The sequence below is a fragment of the Solanum pennellii genome, chromosome 7 (assembly GCF_001406875.1).
Source record: "Solanum pennellii chromosome 7, SPENNV200".
Lineage (NCBI taxonomy): Eukaryota > Viridiplantae > Streptophyta > Magnoliopsida > Solanales > Solanaceae > Solanum > Solanum pennellii.
In genome coordinates this window covers 16,826,887-16,834,343 of record NC_028643.1, presented here as the reverse complement: position 1 = coordinate 16,834,343, position 7,457 = coordinate 16,826,887, and positions in this window count along the sequence as shown.

The following is a 7,457-nucleotide window of genomic DNA, read 5'->3' as shown; positions in this document are numbered from 1 at the left end:
TTTCTTGTTATCTTAAATGTAAGAATATTTATAAACTCATAGGGAATACTTAGTTCCCTTATAATGAATTCAACTCTTTACTCTTTACTAAGCTTGAAACTTGAGTCAGGAATACTTTGTTCCCTTATATTTCTTTAGAGGAAAGACTTCAACTCTTTACTCTTTACTAAACATGAACCTTGAGCCTTGAAATATATTTAAAACTATTAATAAAGACTCTTGAATCTTTAAGAAACTTTGCTTTGACTTACTTCTTAACTTCTAAACTTAACTCTTAACTTCTTTGACTTTGATCTTAACTTTCCTTGAATTGGATTATGGATTCAAGGTTATGATTTGTGTTCTTTGATGAATTTTGGGTGTTTAGAAATCATTTGGAATAATCAGAATCATTGGAGAGTGTTAATATAACTTACAAGGACTTAACTAAGCTAAACTATGAAAACTAGGCGAAAAACGTCGATTTGGGCGCGTTTAGGCATGCCGCGCCAGACCATTTGGTCTGAGGCATCATTCTGGTGCAATGAAGGTGCGCCGCCCTAGGCATTCTAGCACAGTGGGGTATGCCGCGCCTGGTGCATCCCAAATATGGCCGACAAACTTCTACTCTTTGTTTTGCAATGCTAAACCCCCTAAACCTCCATAGTTATTTTCCCAAACCCTTAGGATCATTAATACCTCCAATACTCAATAGATCTAACTCGAAGAACAACTCAGAAATTACGAATCAACATCAATGGGAATTCAAACAACTCAACCACTAGAAATTCAACAAGTTTCATCACGAACTCACTTCTTATAATGTAAAAACATTCTAAAATCCACTGAATTGAAATAGTTTTGTGTGTGGATTAATTAACACAATCACGAAAGATCTCACATACCGTGTAAAGGATCAACCCCGGCGAAATCCACTTGAAATTCCTTGGCGTTCTTACCGAAAACTTGATTTTTCTCCCTTTCCTTCTTCTCTTCTTTCTTGTCCAAGCTCTAAGCAAAAAGTCAAATTTTCTTATTTGACTAAAAATGATTTTTACCCTAAACAAATTCCTAAAATGAAATAGGAAATTAATTTGTGAAAAGACTAGTTTGCCCTTCCTTAAATCCGGATTGGGACCTTTCTGAATCCAACAATCCTACTTTCAATGGGCATATCTCCGTCATACGATATCAAAAATATGGAAACTCAGTGGAGTTGGAAAGATCTCTCTAGGGGCTTTCAATCATTAGAAGAACTACCTCTAACTCATCCTGATCTAGGAGTTATGACCGTTTGAAAATGAGAAAAATTCACTTCCTTATTCTAGAAAATTTTCTAGATTTTTTTCCTTTCTTTCCAAAAGTGATTATTTTAAGTTTGTTAGATATTTCGAGTTATGAGATTGTACAATATATCCCCCTTGGGAAAATTCATTCTCAAATGAGATTTCTTTCTCTTAGTTAAGAATAGTAACCTCAAGTTTAACACTCAACAATCAAAAGCAAGTAACAACATGCTTACTCATAGTTTAATAAGTACTTAGAAGAGAAGTAGTAACCTTGACTGACACAACCTCCTTTGTTCTCAACTTGTGAACTTGACGATCTAGAATCTGAACCAGAATCTCTTCATAGGATAATCTATCCTTAATCCCAAAATTTTCAGTTGGTACAATCAATGAAGGATCACCCATGCAATTCTTCGACATGGATATATGAAATACCGAATGAACCGCTGCTAAATCTTGTGGTAGCTCTAAATCATAAGCTACATTGTCAGTTCTCTTGGATATTGTATAAGGACCAATATACAGAAGAATAATTTTCCCCTGCTTACCAAATCTCATAACATCCTTCATGGGCAAAGCTTTTAGATATACCCAATCATCCACCTCAAACTCCAACGACCTTCTCCTTACATCTATGTAGGACTTTTAACGACTCTGTGCCATTTTTAATCTCTTTTTAAAGACCTTCTCTTTCTCCATGGATTGATGAACTAGATCTGGTCCTGTCAACCCTGCTTCACCAACTTCAAACCACCCAATGGGAGATCTGCATCTTCTCCCATAAAGAGCTTCATATGGAGCCACTTGGGTGCTCGAATGGTAGTTGCTGTTGTAAGTGAATTCAATGAGACGTAGTTGATCATCCCAATTCCCCTTTAAATCAATCACACAGTCCCTCAACATATCGTATAAGGTATGGATAGTACGCTCTGCTTGCCCATCCATTCGAGTATTAAAAAATAGTGCTTAAGTTCACCTTTGAATCCAAACCTTTCTGGAAAGACTTTCAGAACTGAGAAGCAAATTGTGCACTTCTATCTGAAATGATCGACACTGGGACTCCATGAAGTCTCATCATCTCCTTAATGTATAACTTTGCATAATCCCCTACCGAATGAGTAGTCTTTAGGGACAGAAAGTGGGCTGATTTTGTCATTCTATTGACATTCACACAAATTGAATCATGCTGCCTGTGAAACCTTGGAAATCTGTGACAAAGTCCATATTTATCATCTCCTACTTCCATTCTAGAATTTCTATGTTTTGAGCCAACCCTCCTGGCCTTTTGTGTTCAACTTCCACTTGTTGACAATTCTTATCACTTGGCAACAAACTCGACAATATACCTCTTCATACCTTCCCATCAATATACCTCTCTCAAATCATAGTACATCTTTGTGGAACCCGGAAGAATGGCATATCTAGAGATATGATCTTCTTCCATGATTCTCTCTTGGAGTTCATCCACCCTTGGTACATACAACTTACCTTGATACTTCAGCACACCAGCTCCCGTTTGTTCAAATCTAATACTCTTTGATTATGAACATTCGCCTTCAAATCAAGCAAAATGGGGTCTTGGTCTTGCTTCTCTTTCACTTCTGATACTAAAGATGACTCAACCCCATTCTATTCCTCCATCTATGGAATCCATAAGTCTGACTCCCAAGCGTGCAAGTCTGTGCACATCTTCGGCAAACATCTTGTTTTTTTACTCAACATGGGTGGTACTCTCTATGAATAACCTTCTTAAATCATTAAAAACCACATTAGCCTTATCTGGATGGTAAAGAATACTCATGTCATAATCTTTGAGTAATTCTAACCACCTCCTCTGTCTGAGATTGAGCTATTTCTGGGTGAAACACATATTATAGGCTCTTGTAATCAGTGAATATATCGACATGAACACCATACAAGTAGTGAAACCATATCTTCAAGGCAAAACTATCGCAGCCAACTCCAAGTCATGGGTTGGATAATTCTTCTCATGAACTTTCAACTGTCTGGAGGCATAAGCTATAATCTTGTTATTCTGCATTAACACACATCCCAACCCAACTCTAGAGGCATTACAATATACCACAAAACCTTGAGTACCTTTTGGTAAGGTCATGACTGGGGCAGTAGTCAACCTTTTTTTCAATTCCTTAAACCTTTTCTCACAAGTTTCAGATCATTGAAATTTAGTTATCTTTTGAGTCAACTTGGCCAAGGGAGATGATATAGACGAAAACCCCTCAACAAACCTTCTATAGTATCCAGAAAAACCCAAGAAACTCCTTATGTCAGTTGGAGACGTGGGTCTAGGCCAACTCTGAATTGCTTCTATCTTTTGGGTATCAACTGTAATCCAATCACCGAAAACTATGTGGCCCATGAATGCCACAAACTTAAAACAAAACTCACACTTGGAGAACTCTCCTTATCTTTCAAAGTATGAAGGACTATTATGAGGTGATTAACATGATCTTCTTTATTCCTTGAATATATCAGTATGACATCAATGAAAACAATGACAGACATATCTAGATAAGGTTTGTAGACTCTATTCATAAAATCCATGAGTGTTGCTGCTTCATTGGCCAAACCAAAAGACATGACCAAAAACTCATAATGCCCATATCTAGTTCTAAAAGTTGTCTTCGGAATGTCACATTCTCTAACCTTTAGCCATATCTGAGATCAATTTTTGAGAAAAAGATGGCACCCTGAAATTGATCGAAACGATCATCTATCCTTGGAAAAAGACACGATAGTCTATACACATCCTAAGGAACCATCATTCTTTCTCTCGAACAAGACCAGAGTACCCCAAGGTGAGACACTTGGTTGAATGAAACCTTTATCTAACAGATCTTTTAACTGTTCTTTCAACTCTTTTAACTCTCCTGGTTCTATTCTATACGGAAGAATAAAGATAGGAAGAGAATCTAGAATGATGTCGATGCTGAAGTCTATTTCTCTCTAACGAGGGACTCCGGTTATATCATCAGGAAAGACTTTTGGAAACTCCTTTACAATAGAAAGTGTCCAAAGGAAAGGTATCTCAACACTTGAGTCAATAACTCAACTAAGTGATAGATACATCTCTTTGAAACTAAATTCTCACCTTAAGGTATGAAATGAAACGACCCTTAGGAACTATTCAACTACTACTCCACTTTATGACTGGTTCATTAGCAATCTGAAACTTGAAAACTCAAAGAATCTCAAACTGATTTGCAACATAAGGGGTTACAAAACATAAACTTTCTCCTGGGTCTAGCAAAGCATAAACATCAAAAGTAAAGACTTTGATCATACCAGTGACAACATCGGGAGAGTTCTCTTCCTCTTGGCGTCTAGTGATTGCATATAGGCGGGCTGCCACTAAACCAATACCAGAAGTGGATCCTCTAGGCGCGGCCCTGTCTGGTGGAGCAACTGATGAGTATTGGGCTCTGCCTCCCCAATTTCCACTACCCTTCTTGTTCTTGGGTCCCTCTATCATGAACTGACCCTCTTGACCACATTTGAAAAAACCTGTCTAGCGATCACGATATTTACCCGGGTAGGTTCTATTACACTTAGCACATGAAGGATTCTAACTGCCTCCATGTGCCACACTTCCTTGAGACTGTTTTGTTCTAGCTCTGAAGTTCTACGAATTATGGCTGTGATGTTCACCTTTGTTACTGGGTGTAAGAGCACTAGTACATGATGGTACAGACCTCTTTTGTGTCTGAAATTGTAGGTGATTCGAATCACCCTTCTGCTGCCCAGACTCATTCTAGTCTTAGATTTCTTGCTTTTGTACTCTTTTGTGTCCCACCGCTTCTCCTCTTTGACCTACTGCACATAAACCGTCAACCTTGATATGTCCATGTCACATATTAGAATCATAACTCTGCCCTCTTTGCTTGACGCACAGCCCAAGCCAACAACAAATAAGATCATTCTGCTCCTTATGTCTTTAACCATTTCAGGAGCATAGTGGGACAACTGGGTGAACTTCAACCCATACTCATGTACCCTCAAAGAGTCCATTTTTAGTGTAAGAAACTCTTGTACCATAGCTTAATTCATTTCTCAGGGAAAGAAACTCCCCAAGAAACCTTTTTCAAAGCAAACCCAACTCGGATGTGGTGTTTCCTCATCTCTGCTCTCCTTTTACTGATCAAACCAAGTCCTAGCCACATTCTTCAGTTGGTATGAAACTAGCTCAACTTTTTCAACATCAATGACATGCATCACATCAAAATCCTTGTTTAGATCCTCAACGAAATTTTCCGGATCCTCAGTAGTGCTCGAACTGATGAAATTGGGATGATTCATTCTCAGGAATTCATGTTTCCTTCAGGAATTAGCCTCTTCTTGTAGAGCTCGTCGTTGTTGCCTGACTTGGTTAGTCACCACTTGGCTTAACATCCGGATAGCCTTACGGAATTTAGAATTTGTGACTTCTCCTTGAGGTTGCACATTTGGTACATTAGGTACCTCTGAATCCTCAACATTCCTCCTAGATGGAAGACCTCTTGCTGCTCTTCCTGGAGGCATGATGATTTGAAACACGCGCAAGCACGAATTAGAGAGAAACTTTTTAGAGATAAACTCTAACACACAAAAAGGAATATATAAAAGAAGTGAGGAATTCCTAAATGTTGCAGCTTTCTAATTATAGATGTGGCGCGCTTCACATCGATAATTAGGACTCTACCGATACAGCTTCATAGATTCCCTAGGACTCTTAAACTTTATGCTGTGATACCAAGTTTGTCACGACCCGAGCCTACACTCTGGACGTAGGCAACACTCAATGACCATTGCATGACTTGTGCGGACACTTGGCCTGACTTACATAACTTAGTGGAAGATTTAATTCAATATAAGAAACCTTCTCATAAAAATATCTTGAGATAAATATCTTGGCCAAAATGACACTTAAAAATCATAGCAAAACATCTGCAATACAAAGAGACACTCAAAAATAAACTATTTGACTGTCTATCTGTGTATAAAGCCTATATAATACTAAGAGGTATGTTGAGACGGACCCACAACATCCTATAAAGGAAAGACTGAAAAACAATAAATGTGTTTCCTCCTGAATGCAAGGAGTCTCATCACTAACTCTGAGTGCTTAGCTGGATTAACTAGGTGCTCGAAACTTGAGTCTTAAATCAGCTCTCAGGGAATACTTAGTTCACTTATATTTATTTGAAGGAAAGACATCAAATCTATACTTAAATTGAACCTTGAGCCTTGAAATAAAGTTAAAACGTTTAATAAGACTCTTCAAACTTTAAGAAACTTTGCTTTGACTTAATTTTTAACTTCTATACTTAACTCATAACTTCTTTGACTTTGATTTTGACTTTCCTTGAATAGGATTATGGATTCAAGGTTATGATTCGTGTTCTTTGATGATTTCTGGGTGTTCAGAAATCATTTGAAGTAATTACAATCATTGGAGAGTATTAATATACCTTAGAAGGACTTAACTGAGTGAAACTACGAATACAGGGCGAAAAATGCCGATTTGGACATGTTTGGGGCATTCCGCGCCTGACCCTTTTGCCTGAGGCACCATTCTGGCGCATTGCAGGCGTGCCTCCCTAGGCCTTCTAGCGGAGATGGGGCGTGCAACGCCTGGTGCTGCCCAGGTGTGGCTGATGAACTTCTACTCTTCATTTTTCAACGCTAAATCCGCTAGACCTCAATATTTATTTTCCCAAACCATTAGAATCATTAATACCTCCAATACCCAATAGATATAACTCGAAGAACAACTCAGAAATTAGGAATCAACATCAATGCACATTCAAACAACTCAATCACTAAAAATTTGACAAGATTCATCAATAACTCACTTCTTAACATGTAAACAATTCTATAATCTACTGAATTGAACAAGTTTGGTCTATAAATGAATTGTCCCAACATGACAGATCTCACACACCTTGATAGGGATCACCCCAGATGAATTCCACTCGAAATTCCTTGGCGTTATTGGTGAATCCTTTATTTTTCTCCTTTTCCTTCTTCTCTTCTTTCTTCTCCAAGCCTTACGCATAACTTTAAATTTTATAATCTTACTAAAACTAGTTTTTACCTAAACTAAATCCCTAAAATGAAATAGGAAATTAATTGGTGAAAATACTAGTTTGCCCTTCCTTAAATTCGGATTGGGACCATGCTCAATCCTTC